This window comes from Oncorhynchus nerka, unplaced genomic scaffold (assembly GCF_034236695.1).
Source record: "Oncorhynchus nerka isolate Pitt River unplaced genomic scaffold, Oner_Uvic_2.0 unplaced_scaffold_2372, whole genome shotgun sequence".
Classification (NCBI taxonomy): domain Eukaryota; kingdom Metazoa; phylum Chordata; class Actinopteri; order Salmoniformes; family Salmonidae; genus Oncorhynchus; species Oncorhynchus nerka.
In genome coordinates, this window is record NW_027038924.1 from 20,012 (window position 1) to 42,031 (window position 22,020).

At 46.3% G+C, this 22,020-nt stretch overlaps 1 pseudogene; it reads right to left on the minus strand.

The window, feature by feature from the left end:
* The window catches only part of LOC135567207 (bone morphogenetic protein receptor type-2-like), a 29,759-nt pseudogene extending 19,165 nt beyond the window's left edge, over positions 1–10,594 (minus strand).
* Between the last annotated feature and the right edge of the window lie 11,426 nt (positions 10,595–22,020).

The window sequence follows — 22,020 nt, forward strand, 5'->3', positions numbered from 1 at the left end:
CTGTAATAACTGTAGTAACTGTAGTAGATGTAGTAGCTATAATAACTGTAGTAACTGTAGTAACTGTAGTAGCTGTAATAACTGTAATAACTGTAGTAGCTGTAGTAGCTGTAATAACTGTAATAACTGTAGTAACTGTAATACCTGTAGTAACTGTAATTACTGTAATAACTGTAGTAACTGTAGTAGATGTAGTAGCTATAATAACTGTAGTAACTGTAGTAACTGTAGTAGCTGTAATAACTGTAGTAGCTGTAGCTGCTGTAATAACTGTAATAACTGTAGTAACTGTAGTAACTGTAGTAGCTGTAATAACTGTAGTAACTGTAATAACTGTAGTAGCTGTAGTAACTGTAGTAGCTGTAGTAGCTGTAATAACTGTAGTAGCTGTAGTAACTGTAGTAACTGTAGTAGCTGTAATAACTGTAGTAACTGTAATAACTGTAGTAGCTGTAGTAACTGTAGTAGCTGTAGTAGCTGTAATAACTGTAGTAGCTGTAATAACTGTAGTAGCTGTAGTAACTGTAATAACTGTAGTAGCTGTAGTAGCTGTAATAACTAGTAACTGTAGTAACTGTAATAACTGTAGTAGCTGTAGTAGCTGTAATACCTGTAGTAACTGTAGTAACTGTAATAACTGTAGTAGCTGTAGTAGCTGTAATAACTGTAGTAACTGTAGTAGCTGTAGTAGCTGTAGTAGCTGTAATACCTGTAGTAACTGTAATAACTGTAGTAGCTGTAGTAGCTGTAGTAACTGTAGTAGCTGTAATACCTGTAGTAACTGTAATAACTGTAGTAGCTGTAGTAGCTGTAGTAACTGTAATAGCTGTAGTAGCTGTAATACCTGTAGTAACTGTAATAACTGTAGTAGCTGTAGTAACTGTAGTAACTGTAATAACTGTAGTAGCTGTAGTAGCTGTAATAACTATAATACCTGTAGTAACTGTAGTAACTGTAATAACTGTAGTAGCTGTAGTAACTGTAGTAACTGTAATAACTGTAGTAGCTGTAATAACTGTAGTAACTGTAATAACTGTAGTAGCTGTAGTAACTGTAGTAACTGTAATAACTGTAGTAACTGTAGTAGCTGTAATAACTGTAATAACTGTAGTAGCTGTAGTAGCTGTAATAACTGTAATAACTGTAGTAGCTGTAGTAACTGTAATAACTATAATAACTGTAATAACTGTAATAACTGTAGTAACTGTAATAACTGTAGTAACTGTAGTAACTGTAGTAGCTGTAATAACTGTAGTAACTGTAATAACTGTAGTAACTGTAGTAGCTGTAATAACTGTAGTAGCTGTAGTAGCTGTAATAACTGTAGTAACTGTAGTAACTGTAGTAGCTGTAATAACTGTAGTAACTGTAATACCTGTAGTAACTGTAATAACTGTAATAACTGTAGTAACTGTAATAACTGTAGTAACTGTAATAACTGTAGTAACTGTAGTAACTGTAGTAGCTGTAATAACTGTAGTAACTGTAATAACTGTAGTAACTGTAATAACTGTAGTAACTGTAATACCTGTAGTAACTGTAGTAACTGTAATAACTGTAGTAGCTGTAATACCTGTAGTAACTGTAATAACTGTAGTAGCTGTAGTAGCTGTAATAACTGTAGTAACTGTAGTAACTGTAATAACTGTAGTAACTGTAGTAACTGTAGTAGCTGTAATAACTGTAGTAACTGTAATAACTGTAGTAACTGTAATAACTGTAGTAACTGTAATAACTGTAGTAACTGTAGTAGCTGTAATAACTGTAGTAACTGTAATAACTGTAGTAACTGTAGTAGCTGTAATAACTGTAGTAACTGTAATAACTGTAATAACTGTAGTAACTGTAATAACTGTAGTAACTGTAATAACTGTAGTAACTGTAATAACTGTAGTAACTGTAGTAGCTATAATAACTGTAGTAACTGTAATAACTGTAGTAACTGTAATAACTGTAGTAACTGTAGTAGCTATAATACCTGTAGTAACTGTAATACCTGTAGTAACTGTAGTAACTGTAGTAACTGTAGTAGCTGTAATAACTGTAGTAACTGTAGTAACTGTAGTAGCTGTAATAACTGTAGTAACTGTAATAACTGTAGTAACTGTAATAACTGTAGTAACTGTAATACCTGTAATACCTGTAGTAACTGTAATAACTGTAGTAACTGTAGTAGCTATAATACCTGTAGTAACTGTAATAACTGTAGTAACTGTAGTAGCTGTAATAACTGTAATAACTGTAGTAGCTATAATACCTGTAGTAACTGTAATAACTGTAGTAGCTGTAATACCTGTAGTAACTGTAATAACTGTAGTAGCTGTAGTAGCTGTAGCTGCTGTAATAACTGTAATAACTGTAATAACTGTAGTAGCTATAATACCTGTAGTAACTGTAATAACTGTAGTAGCTGTAGTAGCTGTAGTAACTGTAGTAGCTGTAATACCTGTAGTAACTGTAATAACTGTAGTAACTGTAATAACTGTAATAACTGTAATAACTGTAATAACTGTAGTAGCTGTAGCTGCTGTAATAACTGTAATAACTGTAATAACTGTAGTAACTGTAATAACTGTAGTAGCTGTAGCTGCTGTAATAACTGTAATAACTGTAATACCTGTAGTAACTGTAATAACTGTAATAACTGTAATAACTGTAGTAGCTGTAATACCTGTAGTAACTGTAATAACTGTAGTAGCTGTAGTAACTGTAATAACTGTAGTAACTGTAGTAACTGTAATAACTGTAGTAACTGTAATAACTGTAGTAGCTGTAATAACTGTAGTAGCTGTAATAACTGTAGTAACTGTAATAACTGTAGTAGCTGTAATAACTGTAGTAACTGTAATAACTGTAGTAGCTGTAGTAACTGTAGTAACTGTAGTAACTGTAATAACTGTAGTAACTGTAATAACTGTAGTAACTGTAGTAGCTATAATAACTGTAGTAACTGTAATAACTGTAGTAACTGTAATAACTGTAGTAACTGTAGTAGCTATAATACCTGTAGTAACTGTAATACCTGTAGTAACTGTAGTAACTGTAGTAACTGTAGTAGCTGTAATAACTGTAGTAACTGTAGTAACTGTAGTAGCTGTAATAACTGTAGTAACTGTAATAACTGTAGTAACTGTAATAACTGTAGTAACTGTAATACCTGTAATACCTGTAGTAACTGTAATAACTGTAGTAACTGTAGTAGCTATAATACCTGTAGTAACTGTAATAACTGTAGTAACTGTAGTAGCTGTAATAACTGTAATAACTGTAGTAGCTATAATACCTGTAGTAACTGTAATAACTGTAGTAGCTGTAATACCTGTAGTAACTGTAATAACTGTAGTAGCTGTAGTAGCTGTAGCTGCTGTAATAACTGTAATAACTGTAATAACTGTAATAACTGTAGTAGCTGTAGTAGCTGTAGTAACTGTAGTAGCTGTAATACCTGTAGTAACTGTAATAACTGTAGTAACTGTAATAACTGTAATAACTGTAATAACTGTAATAACTGTAGTAGCTGTAGTAGCTGTAGTAACTGTAGTAGCTGTAATACCTGTAGTAACTGTAATAACTGTAGTAACTGTAATAACTGTAATAACTGTAATAACTGTAATAACTGTAGTAGCTGTAGCTGCTGTAATAACTGTAATAACTGTAATAACTGTAGTAGCTGTAGCTGCTGTAATAACTGTAATAACTGTAGTAGCTGTAGCTGCTGTAATAACTGTAATAACTGTAATAACTGTAGTAACTGTAATAACTGTAGTAGCTGTAGCTGCTGTAATAACTGTAATAACTGTAATACCTGTAGTAACTGTAATAACTGTAATAACTGTAATAACTGTAGTAGCTGTAGTAACTGTAATAACTGTAATAACTGTAATACCTGTAGTAACTGTAATAACTGTAATAACTGTAATAACTGTAATACCTGTAGTAACTGTAATAACTGTAATAACTGTAATACCTGTAGTAACTGTAATAACTGTAGTAACTGTAATAACTGTAGTAACTGTAGTAACTGTAATAACTGTAGTAACTGTAATAACTGTAGCTGCTGTAATAACTGTAATAACTGTAATACCTGTAGTAACTGTAATAACTGTAATAACTGTAATAACTGTAATACCTGTAGTAACTGTAATAACTGTAGTAACTGTAATAACTGTAGTAACTGTAGTAACTGTAATAACTGTAGTAACTGTAATAACTGTAGTAGCTGTAGTAACTGTAATAACTGTAGTAACTGTAGTAACTGTAATAACTGTAGTAGCTGTAGTAGCTGTAATAACTGTAATAACTGTAGTAACTGTAATAACTGTAGTAGCTGTAATAACTGTAGTAACTGTAGTAACTGTAATAACTGTAGTAACTGTAATAACTGTAGTAGCTGTAATAACTGTAGTAGCTGTAGTAACTGTAGTAACTGTAATAACTGTAATAACTGTAGTAGCTGTAATAACTGTAGTAGCTGTAATAACTGTAATAACTGTAGTAACTATAATAACTGTAGTAACTGTAGTAACTGTAGTAGCTGTAGTAACTGTAGTAACTGTAATAACTGTAATAACTGTAATAACTGTAGTAGCTGTAGTAACTGTAGTAACTGTAATAACTGTAATAACTGTAATAACTGTAGTAACTGTAGTAGCTGTAGTAGCTGTAGTAACTGTAATAACTGTAGTAACTGTAGTAGCTGTAATAACTGTAGTAGCTGTAATAACTGTAGTAGCTGTAGTAACTATAATAACTGTAATAACTGTAGTAGCTGTAGTAGCTGTAATAACTGTAATAACTGTAATAACTGTAGTAACTGTAGTAGCTGTAGTAACTGTAATAACTGTAGTAACTGTAGTAGCTGTAGTAACTGTAATAACTGTAGTAACTGTAGTAACTGTAGTAACTGTAATAACTGTAATAACTGTAATAACTGTAGTAACTGTAGTAACTGTAGTAGCTATAATACCTGTAGTAACTGTAATAACTGTAGTAACTGTAATAACTGTAATAACTGTAATAACTGTAGTAACTGTAATAACTGTAGTAGCTGTAATAACTGTAGTAACTGTAGTAACTGTAGTAACTGTAGTAGCTGTAGTAACTGTAATAACTATAATAACTATAATAACTATAATAACTGTAGTAGCTGTAGCCATCTGACCTCCAGTTGTTTGAGGTTGTCCAGGTCCAGAGAGCTCTCAGAACCAGCTCCCTCCATCATGTTGAGATTATGAAGGCCCTGTTTACCACCTCCTGAGAATACATACACAGTCAGACAGAGGCTTAGGGGATAAACAGAGATAAGCATCATATTATTGTCTGGTCATCACCATGGTTACTCACTGTGCATCATGCGGTAACCGAAGAAGGCAGCAAAGATGATGACAGCCAGCACAGAGACAACAGCCAAGGAGATGACTATGGTCTCTTCACACTGCAACTGGTTGTCTACAGCAGGACATAGACAACCTGTTAGTCTCCATCTCTAACCTGGTAGTATTCTGGTGGTCTACAGCAGGACATAGACAACCTGTTAGTCTCCATCTCTAACCTGGTAGTATTCTGGTGGTCTACAGCAGGACATAGACAACCTGTTAGTCTCCATCTCTAACCTGGTAGTATTCTGGTGGTCTACAGCAGGACATAGACAACCTGTTAGTCTCCATCTCTAACCTGGTAGTATTCTGGTGGTCTACAGCAGGACATAGACAACCTGATAGTCTCCATCTCTAACCTGGTAGTATTCTGGTGGTCTACAGCAGGACATAGACAACCTGTTAGTCTCCATCTCTAACCTGGTAGTATTCTGGTGGTCTACAGCATTGACATAGACAACCTGATAGTCTCCATCTCTAACCTGGTAGTATTCTGGTGGTCTACAGCAGGACATAGACAACCTGATAGTCTCCATCTCTAACCTGGTAGTATTCTGGTGGTCTACAGCAGGACATAGACAACCTGATAGTCTCCAGACTGTGTGTGGTGCTGGGTTAGGGTTAGTTGTAGACTGTGTGGTGCTGGGTTAGTTGTAGACTGTGTGGTGCTGGGTTAGTTGTAGACTGTGTGGTGCTGGGTTAGTTGTAGACTGTGTGGTGCTGGGTTAGTTGTAGACTGTGTGGTGCTGGGTTAGTTGCAGACTGTGTGGTGCTGGGTTAGTTGTAGACTGTGTGGTGCTGGGTTAGTTGTGGACTGTGTGTGGTGCTGGGTTAGTTGTAGACTGTGTGGTGCTGGGTTAGTTGTAGACTGTGTGGTGCTGGGTTAGTTGTAGACTGTGTGGTGCTGGGTTAGTTGCAGACTGTGTGGTGCTGGGTTAGGGTTAGTTGTAGACTGTGTGTGGTGCTGGGTTAGGGTTAGTTGTAGACTGTGTGGTGCTGGGTTAGGGTTAGTTGTAGACTGTGTGTGGTGCTGGGTTAGTTGTAGACTGTGTGGTGCTGGGTTAGTTGTAGACTGTGTGGTGCTGGGTTAGGGTTAGTTGTAGACTGTGTGTGGTGCTGGGTTAGTTGTAGACTGTGTGTGGTGCTGGGTTAGTTGTAGACTGTGTGTGGTGCTGGGTTAGTTGTAGACTGTGTGGTGCTGGGTTAGTTGTAGACTGTGTGTGGTGCTGGGTTAGTTGTAGACTGTGTGTGGTGCTGGGTTAGTTGTAGACTGTGTGTGGTGCTGGGTTAGTTGTAGACTGTGTGTGGTGCTGGGTTAGGGTTAGTTGTAGACTGTGTGTGGTGCTGGGTTAGTTGTAGACTGTGTGTGGTGCTGGGTTAGGGTTAGTTGTAGACTGTGTGTGGTGCTGGGTTAGTTGTAGACTGTGTGGTGCTGGGTTAGTTGTAGACTGTGTGTGGTGCTGGGTTAGGGTTAGTTGTAGACTGTGTGTGGTGCTGGGTTAGGGTTAGTTGTAGACTGTGTGTGGTGCTGGGTTAGTTGTAGACTGTGTGTGGTGCTGGGTTAGTTGTAGACTGTGTGTGGTGCTGGGTTAGTGTTAGTTGTAGACTGTGTGGTGCTGGGTTAGTTGTAGACTGTGTGTGGTGCTGGGTTAGTTGTAGACTGTGTGTGGTGCTGGGTTAGTTGTAGACTGTGTGGTGCTGGGTTAGTTGTAGACTGTGTGTGGTGCTGGGTTAGTTGTAGACTGTGTGGTGCTGGGTTAGGGTTAGTTGTAGACTGTGTGTGGTGCTGGGTTAGTTGTAGACTGTGTGGTGCTGGGTTAGTTGTAGACTGTGTGTGGTGCTGGGTTAGTTGTAGACTGTGTGTGGTGCTGGGTTAGTTGTAGACTGTGTGTGGTGCTGGGTTAGTTGTAGACTGTGTGTGGTGCTGGGTTAGTTGTAGACTGTGTGTGGTGCTGGGTTAGTTGTAGACTGTGTGGTGCTGGGTTAGTTGTAGACTGTGTGTGGTGCTGGGTTAGGGTTAGTTGTAGACTGTGTGTGGTGCTGGGTTAGTTGTAGACTGTGTGTGGTGCTGGGTTAGGGTTAGTTGTAGACTGTGTGGTGCTGGGTTAGTTGTAGACTGTGTGGTGCTGGGTTAGTTGTAGACTGTGTGTGGTGCTGGGTTAGTTGTAGACTGTGTGTGGTGCTGGGTTAGGGTTAGTTGTAGACTGTGTGTGGTGCTGGGTTAGTTGTAGACTGTGTGTGGTGCTGGGTTAGTTGTAGACTGTGTGTGGTGCTGGGTTAGGGTTAGTTGTAGACTGTGTGTGGTGCTGGGTTAGGGTTACATACTGGCTGGGCTGTGGGCTGTAGTAGGGTTGGTTAGGGGTCAGGGGTTAGGGTTAAAGGACATGTCAGTTACATACTGGCTGGGCTGTAGTGGGGTTGGTTAGGGGTCAGGGGTTAGGGGTCAGGGTTAAAGGATATGTCAGTTACATACTGGCTGGGCTGTAGTGGGGTTGGGTTAGGGGTCAGGGGTTAGGGGTCAGGGTTAAAGGACATGTCAGTTACATACTGGCTGGGCTGTAGTGGGGTTGGGTTAGGGGTCAGGGGTTAGGGGTCAGGGTTAAAGGACATGTCAGTTACATACTGGCTGGGCTGTAGTGGGGTTGGGTTAGGGGTCAGGGTTAAAGGACATGTCAGTTACATACTGGCTGGGCTGTAGTGGGGTTGGGTTAGGGGTCAGGGTTAAAGGACATGTCAGTTACATACTGGCTGGGCTGTAGTGGGGTTGGTTAGGGGTCAGGGGTCAGGGTTAAAGGACATGTCAGTTACATACTGGCTGGGCTGTAGTGGGGTTGGGTTAGGGGTCAGGGTTAAAGGACATGTCAGTTACATACTGGCTGGGCTGTAGTGGGGTTGGTTTAGGGGTCAGGGGTTAGGGGTCAGGGTTAAAGGATATGTAAGTTACATACTGGCTGGGCTGTAGTGGGGTTGGGTTAGGGGTCAGGGTTAAAGGACATGTCAGTTACATACTGGCTGGGCTGCAGTGGGGTTGGTTAGGGGTAAGGGGTTAGGGTTAAAGGACATGTCAGTTACATACTGGCTGGGCTGTAGTGGGGTTGGTTAGGGGTCAGGGGTTATGGGTCAGGGTTAAAGGACATGTCAGTTACATACTGGCTGGGCTGTAGTGGGGTTGGTCAGGGGTTAGGGGTCAGGGTTAAAGGATATGTCAGTTACATACTGGCTGGGCTGTAGTGGGGTTGGTTAGGGGTCAGGGGTTATGGGTCAGGGTTAAAGGACATGTCAGTTACATGCTGGCTGGGCTGTAGTGGGGTTGGGTTAGGGGTCAGGGTTAAAGGACATGTCAGTTACATACTGGCTGGGCTGTAGTGGGGTTGGTTAGGGGTCAGGGTTAAAGGACATGTCAGTTACATACTGGCTGGGCTGTAGTGGGGTTGGTTAGGGGTCAGGGGTTAGGGGTCAGGGTTAAAGGATATGTCAGTTACATACTGGCTGGGCTGTAGTGGGGTTGGTCAGGGTTAAAGGACATGTCAGTTACATACTGGCTGGGCTGTAGTGGGGTTGGGTTAGGGGTCAGGGTTAAAGGACATGTCAGGTACATACTGGCTGGGCTGTAGTGGGGTTGGTTAGGGTTAGGGGTCAGGGTTAAAGGACATGTCAGTTACATACTGGCTGGGCTGTAGTGGGGTTGGGTTAGGGGTTAGGGGTCAGGGTTAAAGGACATGTCAGTTACATACTGGCTGGGCTATAGTGTGGTTGGTTAGGGGTCAGAGGTTAGGTTAACTTACATAGCGGCTGGGCTGTAGTGGGACTGGGCAGGGGAGAACGGTTAGGGTCAGAGGTTAGGGTTAGGTTAACTTACATAGCGGCTGGGCTGTAGTGGGACTGGGCAGGGAGAACGGTTAGGGTCAGAGGTTAGGGTTAGGTTAACTTACATAGCGGCTGGGCTGTAGTGGGACTGGGCAGGGGAGAACGGTTAGGGTCAGAGGTTAGGGTTAGGTTAACTTACATAGCGGCTGGGCTGTAGTGGGACTGGGCAGGGGAGAACGGTTAGGGTCAGAGGTTAGGGTTAGGTTAACTTACATAGCGGCTGGGCTGTAGTGGGACTGGGCAGGGGAGAACGGTTAGGGTCAGAGGTTAGGGTTAGGTTAACTTACATAGCGGCTGGGCTGTAGTGGGACTGGGCAGGGAGAACCAAGTTAGGGTCAGAGGTTAGGGTTAGGTTAACTTACATAGCGGCTGGGCTGTAGTGGGACTGGGCAGGGGAGAACGGTTAGGGTCAGAGGTTAGGGTTAGGTTAACTTACATAGCGGCTGGGCTGTAGTGGGACTGGGCAGGGGAGAACGGTTAGGGTCAGATGTTAGGGTTAGGTTAACTTACATAGCGGCTGGGCTGTAGTGGGACTGGGCAGGGGAGAACGGTTAGGGTCAGAGGTTAGGGTTAGGTTAACTTACATAGCGGCTGGGCTGTAGTGGGACTGGGCAGGGGAGAACGGTTAGGGTCAGAGGTTAGGGTTAGGTTAACTTACATAGCGGCTGGGCTGTAGTGGGACTGGGCAGGGGAGAACGGTTAGGGTCAGAGGTTAGGGTTAGGTTAACTTACATAGCGGCTGGGCTGTAGTGGGACTGGGCAGGGAGAACGGTTAGGGTCAGAGGTTAGGGTTAGGTTAACTTACATAGCGGCTGGGCTGTAGTGGGACTGGGCAGGGGAGAACGGGTAGGGTCAGAGGTTAGGGTTAGGTTAACTTACATAGCGGCTGGGCTGTAGTGGGACTGGGCAGGGAGAACGGTTATGGTCAGAGGTTAGGGTTAGGTTAACTTACATAGCGGCTGGGCTGTAGTGGGACTGGGCAGGGGAGAACGGTTAGGGTCAGAGGTTAGGGTTAGGTTAACTTACATAGCGGCTGGGCTGTAGTGGGACTGGGCAGGGAGAACGGTTAGGGTCAGAGGTTAGGGTTAGGTTAACTTACATAGCGGCTGGGCTGTAGTGGGACTGGGCAGGGGAGAACGGTTAGGGTCAGAGGTTAGGGTTAGGTTAACTTACATAGCGGCTGGGCTGTAGTGGGACTGGGCAGGGAAAGTCCTCAGTGAAGTTGACGTTACACATGTCAGTACTACAGCAGCAGAAGTGATACGTCCCATTCTGGATCTGAGGAGGCAGGTTGGTTACCACGCAACGGTCGTCACGACACTCCTGCTGGTCGCCAAGGTGAGTCCAACAACCTAGAGGTGACAGGAGGGAGGGGAGATGAAGTGATGGGGAGAAAGAGAGGCAGTATTTCTGTGCTTCAGTGGACCTTGCTGATCCAGCAGGCAGATGTCCCGGGGAGAGAATTCATATACAGAACCAGTCAACAGTCTGGACACACCTACTCATTACAGGGGTTTTCTTTATTTTTACTATTTTCTACATAGACTAGTAGTGACTAGTAGTGACTAGTAGTGACTAGTAGTGAAGACATCAGAACTATTAAATAACACATATGGAATCATGTGTGTGTGGTGCTGGGTTAGTTGTAGACTGTGTGGTGCTGGGTTAGTTGTAGACTGTGTGGTGCTGGGTTAGTTGTAGACTGTGTGGTGCTGGGTTAGTTGTAGACTGTGTGGTGCTGGGTTAGTTGTAGACTGTGTGTGGTGCTGGGTTAGTTGTAGACTGTGTGTGGTGCTGGGTTAGTTGTAGACTGTGTGGTGCTGGGTTAGTTGTAGACTGTGTGGTGCTGGGTTAGTTGTAGACTGTGTGGTGCTGGGTTAGTTTTAGACTGTGTGGTGCTGGGTTAGTTGTAGACTGTGTGGTGCTGGGTTAGTTGTAGACTGTGTGGTGCTGGGTTAGTTGTAGACTGTGTGGTGCTGGGTTAGTTGTAGACTGTGTGTGGTGCTGGGTTAGTTGTAGACTGTGTGTGGTGCTGGGTTAGTTGTAGACTGTGTGGTGCTGGGTTAGGGTTAGTTGTAGACTGTGTGTGGTGCTGGGTTAGTTGTAGACTGTGTGTGGTGCTGGGTTAGTTGTAGACTGTGTGGTGCTGGGTTAGTTGTAGACTGTGTGGTGCTGGGTTAGTTGTAGACTGTGTGGTGCTGGGTTAGTTTTAGACTGTGTGGTGCTGGGGTTGTAGACTGTGTGGTGCTGGGTTAGTTGTAGACTGTGTGGTGCTGGGTTAGTTGTAGACTGTGTGGTGCTGGGTTAGTTGTAGACTGTGTGGTGCTGGGTTGTTGTAGACTGTGTGGTGCTGGAGTTGTGTGGTGCTGGGTTAGTTGTAGACTGTGTGGTGCTGGGTTAGTTGTAGACTGTGTGGTGCTGGGTTAGTTGTAGACTGTGTGGTGCTGGGTTAGTTGTAGACTGTGTGGTGCTGGGTTAGTTGTAGACTGTGTGTGGTGCTGGGTTAGTTGTAGACTGTAGACTGTGTGGTGGTGCTGGGTTAGTTGTAGACTGTGTGGTGCTGGGTTAGTTGTAGACTGTGTGGTGCTGGGTTAGTTGTAGACTGTGGTGCTGGGTTAGGGTTAGTTGTAGACTGTGTGTGGTGCTGGGTTAGTTGTAGACTGTGTGGTGCTGGGTTGGGTTAGTTGTAGACTGTGTGGTGCTGGGTTAGTTGTAGACTGTGTGGTGCTGGGTTAGTTGTAGACTGTGTGTGGTGCTGGGTTAGTTGTAGACTGTGTGGTGCTGGGTTAGTTGTAGACTGTGTGGTGCTGGGTTAGTTGTAGACTGTGTGGTGCTGGGTTATTTAGACTGTGTGGTGCTGGGTTAGGGTTAGTTGTAGACTGTGTGTGGTGCTGGGTTAGGGTTAGTTGTAGACTGTGTGGTGCTGGGTTAGGGTTAGTTGTAGACTGTGTGGTGCTGGGTTAGTTGTAGACTGTGTGTGGTGCTGGGTTAGTTGTAGACTGTGTGGTGCTGTAGACTGTGTGGTGCTGGGTTAGTTGTAGACTGTGTGTGGTGCTGGGTTAGTTGTAGACTGTGTGGTGCTGGGTTAGTTGTAGGTGTGTTGGTTGTAGACTGTGTGTGGTGCTGGGTTAGTTGTAGACTGTGTGTGGTGCTGGTAGTTGTGGTGCTGGGTTAGTTGTAGACTGTGTGGTGCTGGGTTGGGTTAGTTGTAGACTGTGTGGTGCTGGGTTAGGGTTAGTTGTAGACTGTGTGGTGCTGGGTTAGTTGTAGACTGTGTGTGGTGCTGGGTTAGTTGTAGACTGTGTGTGGTGCTGGGGGTTAGACTGGGTTAGTTGTAGACTGTGTGGTGCTGGGTTAGGTGCTGTGGTGCTGGGTTGTAGACTGTGTGGTGCTGGGTTAGTTGTAGACTGTGTGTGGTGCTGGGTTAGTTGTAGACTGTGTGGTGCTGGGTTAGGGTTAGTTGTAGACTGTGTGGTGGTGCTGGGTTAGTTGTAGACTGTGTGGTGCTGGGTTAGTTGTAGACTGTGTGTGGTGCTGGGTTAGTTGTAGACTGTGTGTGGTGTGTGTGGTTAGTTGTAGACTGTGTGTGGTGCTGGGTTAGTTGTAGACTGTGTGGTGCTGGTGCTAGGGTTAGTTGTAGACTGTGTGGTGCTGGGTTAGTTGTAGACTGTGTGTGGTGCTGGGTTAGTTTGTAGACTGTGTGTGGTGCTGGGTTAGGGTTAGTTGTAGACTGTGTGTGGTGCTGGGTTAGTTGTAGACTGTGTGTGGTGCTGGGTTAGTTGTAGACTGTGTGGTGCTGGGTTAGTTGTAGACTGTGTGGTGCTGGGTTAGTTGTAGACTGTGTGGTGCTGGGTTAGGGTTAGACTGTGTGTGGTGCTGGGTTGTAGACTGTGTGGTGCTGGGTTAGTTGTAGACTGTGTGTGGTGCTGGGTTAGTTGTAGACTGTGTGGTGCTGGGTTAGTTGTAGACTGTGTGGTGCTGGGGGTGTAGACTGTGTGTGGTGCTGGGTTAGTTGTAGACTGTGTGGTGCTGGGTTAGTTGTAGACTGTGTGTGGTGCTGGGTTAGGGATTAGTTGTAGACTGTGTGTGGTGCTGGGTTAGTGGTGCTGGGTTGGGTTAGTTGTAGACTGTGTGGTGCTGGGTTAGTTGTAGACTGTGTGGTGCTGGGTTAGTTGTAGACTGTGTGGTGCTGGGTTAGGGTTAGTTGTAGACTGTGTGGTGCTGGGTTAGTGTAGACTGTGTGTGGTGCTGGGTTAGTTGTAGACTGTGTGGTGCTGGGTTAGGGTTAGTTGTAGACTGTGTGGTGCTGGGTTGGTAGACTGTGTGTGGTGCTGGGTTAGTTGTAGACTGTGTGGTGCTGGGTTAGGGTTAGTTGTAGACTGTGTGGTGCTGGGTTGGTGCTGGGTTAGTTGTAGACTGTGTGGTGCTGGGTTAGTTGTAGACTGTGTGGTGCTGGGTTAGGAGTTAGTTGTAGACTGTGTGTGGTGCTGGGTTAGTTGTAGACTGTGTGTGGTGCTGGGTTAGACTGTGTGTGGTGCTGGGTTAGACTGTGTGTGGTGCTGGGTTAGTTGTAGACTGTGTGGTGCTGGGTTAGGACTGTTAGTGGTGACTGTGTGGTGCTGGGTTAGTTGTAGACTGTGTGTGGTGCTGGGTTAGTTGTAGACTGTGTGTGGTGCTGGGTTAGTTGTAGACTGTGGTGTGGTGCTGGGTTAGTTGTAGACTGTGTGTGGTGCTGGGTTAGTTGGTGTAGACTGTGTGGTGCTGGGTTAGGGTTGTAGACTGTGTGGTGCTGGGTTAGACTGTGTGGTTAGTTGTAGACTGTGTGGTGCTGGGTTAGTTGTAGACTGTGACTGTGTGGTGCTGTGGTGCTGGGTTAGTTGTAGACTGTGTGTGGTGCTGGGTTAGTGTGTAGACTGTGTGTGGTGCTGGGTTAGTTGTAGACTGTGTGGTGCTGGGTTAGGGTTAGTTGTAGACTGTGTGGTGCTGGGTTACAGACTGTGTGTGGTGCTGGGTTAGGGTTGTAGACTGTGTGTGGTGCTGGGTTAGTTGTAGACTGTGTGGTGCTGGGTTAGGGTTAGTTGTAGACTGTGTGGTGCTGGGTTAGTTGTAGACTGTGTGGTGCTGGGTTAGGGTTAGTTGTAGACTGTGTGTGGTGCTGGGTTAGTTGTAGACTGTGTGTGGTGCTGGGTTAGTTGTAGACTGTGTGTGGTGCTGGGTTAGTTGTAGACTGTGTGTGGTGCTGGGCTGGGTGTAGACTGTGTGGTGCTGGGTTAGGGTTAGTTGTAGACTGTGTGGTGCTGGGTTACTGTGTGGTGGGTTAGTTGTAGACTGTGTGTGGTGCTGGGTTAGTTGTAGACTGTGTGCTGTGCTAGGGTTAGTGTAGACTGTGGTGCTGTTAGTTGTAGACTGTGTGTGGTGCTGGGTTAGTTGTAGACTGTGTGGTGCTGGGTTGGTTAGTTGTAGACTGTGTGTGGTGCTGGGTTAGTTGTAGACTGTGTGGTGCTGGGTTAGGGGTTAGTTGTAGACTGTGTGGTGCTGGGTTGGTGCTGGGTTAGTTGTAGACTGTGTGTGGTGCTGGGTTAGTTGTAGACTGTGTGGTGCTGGGTTAGTTGTCGACTGTGTGGTGCTGGGTTAGGGTTAGTTGTAGACTGTGTGTGGTGCTGGCTTAGTTGTAGACTGTGTGTGGTGCTGTGTTAGTTGTAGACTGTGTGGTGCTGGGTTAGTTGTAGACTGTGTGGTGCTGGGTTAGGGTTAGTTGTAGACTGTGTGGTGCTGGGTTAGTTGTAGACTGTGTGGTGCTGCTGGGTTAGTTGTAGACTGTGTGGTGCTGGTTAGGTGTAGACTGTGTGTGGTGCTGGGTTAGTTGTAGACTGTGTGGTGCTGGGTTAGTTGTAGACTGTGTGTGGTGCTGGGTTATTGTAGACTGTGGTGCTGGGTAACTGTGTGTGGTGCTGGGTTAGTTGTAGACTGTGTGTGGTGCTGGGTTAGTTGTAGACTGTGTGTGGTGCTGGGTTAGTTGTAGACTGTGTGTGGTGCTGGGTTAGTTGTAGACTGTGTGTGGTGCTGGGTTAGGGTTAGTGTGTAGACTGTGTTGTGGTGACTGTGGTGCTGGGTTAGTTGTAGACTGTGTGGTGCTGGTTGTTGTAGACTGTGTGGTGCTGGGTTAGTTGTAGACTGTGTGTGGTGCTGGGTTAGTTGTAGACTGTGTGTGGTGCTGGGTTAGTTGTAGACTGTGTGGTGCTGGGTTAGTTGTAGACTGTGTGGTGCTGGGTTAGTTGTAGACTGTGTGTGGTGCTGGGTTAGTTGTAGACTGTGTGTGGTGCTGGGTTAGTTGTAGACTGTGTGTGGTGCTGGGTTAGTTGTAGACTGTGTGGTGCTGGGTTAGTTGTAGACTGTGTGTGGTGCTGGGTTAGTTGTAGACTGTGGTGCTGGGTTAGTTGTAGACTGTGTGGTGCTGGGTTGGGTAGACTGTGTGGTGCTGTTGTGGTGCTGTGTGGTGCTGGGTTAGTTGTAGACTGTGTGGTGCTGGGTTAGGGTTAGTTGTAGACTGTGTGGTGCTGGGTTAGGGTTAGTTGTAGACTGTGGTGTGGTGCTGGTGCTGGGTTAGTTGTAGACTGTGTGTGCTGGGTTGGGTTAGTTGTAGACTGTGTGTGGTGCTGGGTTAGTTGTAGACTGTGTGTGGTGCTGGGTTAGTTGTAGACTGTGTGGTGCTGGGTTAGTTGTAGACTGTGTGTGGTGCTGGGTTAGTTGTAGACTGTGTGGTGCTGGGTTAGTTGTAGACTGTGTGGTGCTGGAGTTAGTTGTAGACTGTGTGTGGTGCTGGGTTAGGTGTAGACTGTGTGTGGTGCTGGGTTAGTTGTAGACTGTGTGTGGTGCTGGGTTAGGGTTTGTAGACTGTGTGTGGTGTGCTGGGTTAGTTGTAGACTGTGTGGTGCTGGGTTAGTTGTAGACTGTGTGTGGTGCTGGGTTAGTTGTAGACTGTGTGTGGTGCTGGGTTAGTTGTAGACTGTGTGGTGCTGGGTTAGTTGTAGACTGTGTGTGGTGCTGGGTTGTTGTAGACTGTGTGGTGCTGGGTTAGTTGTAGACTGTGTGGTGGTGCTGGGTTAGTTGTAGACTGTGGTGTGTGGTGCTGGGTTGCTGGGTTAGTTGTAGACTGTGTGGTGCTGGGTTAGTTGTAGACTGTGTGTGGTGCTGGGTTAGTTGTAGACTGTGTGTGGTGCTGGGTTAGTTGTAGACTGTGTGGTGCTGGGTTAGTTGTAGACTGTGGTGCTGTTGGTTGTAGACTGTGTGTGGTGCTGGGTTAGTTGTAGACTGTGTGGTGCTGGGTTAGTTGTAGACTGTGTGTGGTGCTGGGTTAGTTGTAGACTGTGTGTGGTGCTGGGTTAGTTGTAGACTGTGTGTGGTGCTGGGTTAGTTGTAGACTGTGTGGTGCTGGGTTAGTTGTAGACTGCTGTGTGGTGCTGGGTTAGGGTTAGACTGTGTGACTGTGTAGTGGTGCTGGTTAGGGTTAGACTGTGTTGTAGACTGTGTGTGGTGCTGGGTTAGTTGTAGACTGTGTGGTGCTGGGTTAGGGTTAGTTGTAGACTGTGTGGTGCTGGGTTAGTTGTAGACTGTGTGGTGCTGGGTTAGTTGTAGACTGTGTGTGGTGCTGGGTTAGTTGTAGAATGTGTGGTGCTGTGTTAGGGGTTAGACTGTGTGTGGTGCTGGGTTAGTTGTAGACTGTGTGGTGCTGGGTTAGGGTTAGTTGTAGACTGTGTGGTGCTGGGTTGGGTTAGTTGTAGACTGTGTGGTGCTGGGTTAGGGTTAGTTGTAGACTGTGTGTGGTGCTGGGTTAGGGTTGTAGACTGTGTGGTGCTGGGTTAGTTGTAGACTGTGCTGGTGTTGGGTTAGTTGTAGACTGTGTGTGCTGGGCTGGGTTAGTTGTAGACTGTGTGGTGCTGGGTTGGTTGTAGACTGTGTGGTGCTGGGTTAGTTGTAGACTGTGTGGTGCTGGGTTAGTTGTAGACTGTGTGGTGCTGGGTTAGTTGGGCTGTGTGGGTTAGTTGTAGACTGTGTGGTGCTGGGTTAGGGTTGGTTGTAGACTGACTGTGTGGTGCTGGGTTAGTTGTAGACTGTGTGTGGTGCTGGGTTAGGGTTAGTTGTAGACTGTGTGTGGTGCTGGGTTAGTTGTAGACTGTGTGGTGCTGGGTTAGTTGTAGACTGTGTGGTGCTGGGTTAGTTGTAGACTGTGTGGTGCTGGGTTAGTTGTAGACTGTGTGTGGTGCTGGGTTGGGTTAGTTGTAGACTGTGTGGTGCTGGTTAGGGTTAGTTAGACTGTGTGGTGCTGGGTTAGTTGTAGACTGTGTGTGGTGCTGGGTTAGTTGTAGACTGTGTGGTGCTGGGTTAGTTGTAGACTGTGTGTGGTGCTGGGTTAGGGTTAGTTGTAGACTGTGTGTGGTGCTGGGTTAGTTGTAGACTGTGGTGGTGCTGGGTTAGTTGTAGACTGTGTGTGGTGCTGGTTAGTTGTAGACTGTGTGGTGCTGGGTTAGTTGTAGACTGTGTGGTGCTGGGTTAGGGTTAGTTGTAGACTGTGTGTGGTGCTGGGTTAGGGTAGACTGTGTGTGGTGCTGGACTGTGTAGACTGTGTGTGGTGCTGGGTTAGTTGTAGACTGTGTGTGGTGCTGGGTTAGTTGTAGACTGTGTGGTGCTGGGTTAGGGTTAGTTGTAGACTGTGTGGTGCTGGGTTAGGGTTAGTTGTAGACTGTGTGGTGCTGGGTTAGGGTTAGTTGTAGACTGTGTGTGGTGCTGGGTTAGGGTTAGTTGTAGACTGTGTGGTGCTGGGTTAGGGTTAGTTGTAGACTGTGTGGTGCTGGGTTAGTTGTAGACTGTGTGTGGTGCTGGGTTAGTTGTAGACTGTGTGGTGCTGGGTTAGTTGTAGACTGTGTGGTGCTGGGTTAGGGTTAGTTGTAGACTGTGTGGTGCTGGGTTAGGGTTGTAGACTGTGTGGTGCTGGGTTAGGGTGTAGACTGTGTGTGGTGCTGGGTTAGGGTTAGTTGTAGACTGTGTGTGGTGCTGGGTTAGTTGTAGACTGTGTGGTGCTGGGTTAGGGTTAGTTGTAGACTGTGTGGTGCTGGGTTAGGGTTAGTTGTAGACTGTGTGGTGCTGGGTTAGGGTTAGTTGTAGACTGTGTGGTGCTGGGTTAGTTGTAGACTGTGTGGTGCTGGGTTAGTTGTAGACTGTGTGGTGCTGGGTTAGGGTTAGTTGTAGACTGTGTGGTGCTGGGTTAGTTGTAGACTGTGTGGTGCTGGGTTAGGGTTAGTTGTAGACTGTGTGGTGCTGGGTTGTTGTAGACTGTGGTGCTGTGTGTGGTGCTGGGTTAGTTGTAGACTGTGTGTGGTGCTGGGTTAGTTGTAGACTGTGTGTGGTGCTGGGTTAGTTGTAGACTGTGTGGTGCTGGTTAGGGTTAGTTGTAGACTGTGTGGTGCTGGGTTGGGTTGGTGTAGACTGTGTGGTGCTGGGTTAGTTGTAGACTGTGTGGTGCTGGGTTAGTTGTAGACTGTGTGTGGTGCTGGGTTAGTTGTAGACTGTGTGGTGCTGGGTTAGTTGTAGACTGTGTGGTGCTGGGTTAGTTGTAGACTGTGTGTGGTGCTGGGTTAGTTGTAGACTGTGTGGTGCTGGGTTAGGGTTAGTTGTAGACTGTGTGGTGCTGGAGTTAGTTGTAGACTGTGTGGTGCTGGGTTAGTTTGTAGACTGTGTGGTGTTAGGGTTAGTTGTAGACTGTGTGGTGCTGGGTTAGTTGTAGACTGTGTGGTGCTGGGTTAGTTGTAGACTGTGTGGTGCTGGTTAGGGTTAGACTGTGTGGACTGTGTGTGGTGCTGGGTTAGTTGTAGACTGTGGTGTGGTGCTGGGTTAGTTGTAGACTGTGTGGTGCTGGGTTAGTTGTAGACTGTGTGTGGTGCTGGGTTAGGGTTGTAGACTGTGTGTGGTGCTGGGTTGGTTGTAGACTGTGTGGTGCTGGGTTTAGACTGTGTGGTTGGGTAGACTGTGTGGTGCTGGGTTGGTTAGACTGTGTGTGGACTGTGTGTGGTGCTGTTAGTTGTAGACTGTGTGTGGTGCTGGGTTAGTTGTAGACTGTGTGTGGTGCTGGGTTAGGGTTAGTTGTAGACTGTGTGGTGCTGGGTTAGTTGTAGACTGTGTGTGGTGCTGGGTTAGTTGTAGACTGTGTGGTGCTGGGTTGTTGTAGACTGTGGTGCTGGGTTAGGGTTAGTTGTAGACTGTGTGGTGCTGTGGTGCTGGTGTGGTGCTGGGTTAGTTGTAGACTGTGTGTGGTGCTGGGTTAGTTGTAGACTGTGTGTGGTGCTGGGTTAGTGTAGACTGTGTGGTGCTGGGTTAGTTGTAGACTGTGTGTGGTGCTGGGTTAGTTGTAGACTGTGTGGTGCTGGGTTAGTTGTAGACTGTGTGGTGCTGGGTTAGTTGTAGACTGTGTGTGGTGCTGGGTTAGGTTGTAGACTGTGTGTGGTGCTGGGTTAGTTGTAGACTGTGTGGTGCTGGGTTAGTTGTAGACTGTGTGGTGCTGGGTTAGTTGTAGACTGTGTGGTGCTGGGTTAGTTGTAGACTGTGTGGTGCTGGGTTAGTTTGTAGACTGTGCTGGAGTGGTGCTGGGTTAGGTTAGTTGTAGACTGTGTGGTGCTGGGTTAGTTGTAGACTGTGTGTGGTGCTGGGTTAGTTGTAGACTGTGTGGTGCTGGGTTAGTTGTAGACTGTGTGTGGTGCTGGGTTAGGTAGTTGGTTGTAGACTGTGTGGTGCTGGGTTGGTTGTAGACTGTGTGTGTGGTGCTGGGTTGTTGTAGACTGTGTGTGGTGCTGGGTTGGTTGTGTAGACTGTGTGGTGCTGGGTTAGTTGTAGACTGTGTGTGGTGCTGGGTTAGTTGTAGACTGTGTGGTGCTGGGTTAGTTGTAGACTGTGTGTGGTGCTGGGTTAGTTGTAGACTGTGTGGTGCTGGGTTAGGGTTAGTTGTAGACTGTGTGGTGCTGGGTTAGTTGTAGACTGTGTGGTGCTGGGTTAGTTGTAGACTGTGTGGTGCTGGGTTAGTGGTGTAGACTGTGTGTGGTGCTGGGTTAGTTGTAGACTGTGTGGTGCTGGGTTAGTTGTGACTGTGTGGTGCTGGGTTGGTTGTAGACTGTGTGTGGTGCTGGGTTGTAGACTGTGTGGTGCTGGGTTAGTTGTAGACTGTGTGGTGCTGGGTTAGTTGTAGACTGTGTGTGGTGCTGGGTTAGTTGTAGACTGTGTGTGGTGCTGGGTTAGTTGTAGACTGTGTGGTGCTGGGTTAGGGTTAGTTGTAGACTGTGTGTGGTGCTGGGTTAGTTGTAGACTGTGTGTGGTGCTGGGTTAGTTGTAGACTGTGTGGTGCTGGGTTAGTTGTAGACTGTGTGGTGCTGGGTTAGGGTTAGTTGTAGACTGTGTGTGGTGCTGGGTTAGTTGTAGACTGTGTGGTGCTGGTGCTGGGTTAGTTGTAGACTGTGTTGGTGCTGGGTTACTAGACTGTGTGGTGCTGGGTTAGTTGTAGACTGTGTGGTGCTGGGTTAGGGTTAGTTGTAGACTGTGTGTGGTGCTGGGTTAGTTGTAGACTGTGTGTGGTGCTGGGTTAGTTGTAGACTGTGTGGTGCTGGGTTAGGGTTAGTTGTAGACTGTGTGGTGCTGGGTTAGTTGTAGACTGTGTGGTGCTGGGTTAGGGTTAGTTGTAGACTGTGGTGCTGGGTTAGTTGTAGACTGTGTGGTGCTGGGTTGTTGTAGACTGTGTGGTGCTGGAGTTAGGGTTAGTTGTAGACTGTGTGGTGCTGGGTTAGTTGTAGACTGTGTGGTGCTGGTTAGGGTTAGTTGTAGACTGTGGTGCTGGTTGGGTTAGTTGTAGACTGTGTGTGGTGCTGGGTTAGTTGTAGACTGTGTGGTGCTGGGTTAGTTGTAGACTGTGTGTGGTGCTGGGTTAGTTGTAGACTGTGGTGGTGCTGGGTTAGTTGTAGACTGTGTGTGGTGCTGGTTAGTTAGTTGTAGACTGTGTGTGGTGCTGGGGGTTAGTTGTAGACTGTGTGGTGCTGGGTTAGGGTTAGTTGTAGACTGTGTGGTGCTGGGTTAGTTGTAGACTGTGTGGTGCTGGGTTAGGGTTAGACTGTGGTGCTGGGTTAGGGTTAGTTGTAGACTGTGTGTGGTGCTGGCTTAGTTGTAGACTGTGTGTGGTGCTGTGTTAGTTGTAGACTGTGTGGTGCTGGGTTAGTTGTAGACTGTGTGTGGTGCTGGGTTAGTTGTAGACTGTGTGGTGCTGGGTTAGTTGTAGACTGTGTGGTGCTGTGTGGTGCTGGGTTAGTTGTAGACTGTGTGTGGTGCTGGGTTAGGATTAGTTGTAGACTGTGTGGTGCTGGGTTGGGTTAGTTGTAGACTGTGTGGTGCTGTTGTTGTAGACTGTGGTGCTGGGTTAGTTGTAGACTGTGGGTGCTGGGTGGTGCTGGGTTGGTGTAGACTGTGTGTGGTGCTGGGTTAGTTGTAGACTGTGGTGCTGGGTTAGGGTTAGTTGTAGACTGTGTGGTGCTGGGTTAGGGTTAGTTGTAGACTGTGTGGTGCTGGGTTAGTTGTAGACTGTGTGTGGTGCTGGGTTAGTTGTAGACTGTGTGGTGCTGGGTTGGTTAGACTGTGTGGTGCTGGGTTGGGGTGTGACTGTGTGGTGCTGGGTTAGTTGTAGACTGTGTGGTGCTGGGTTAGGGTTGGTGTAGACTGTGTGTGGTGCTGGGTTAGGGTTAGTTGTAGA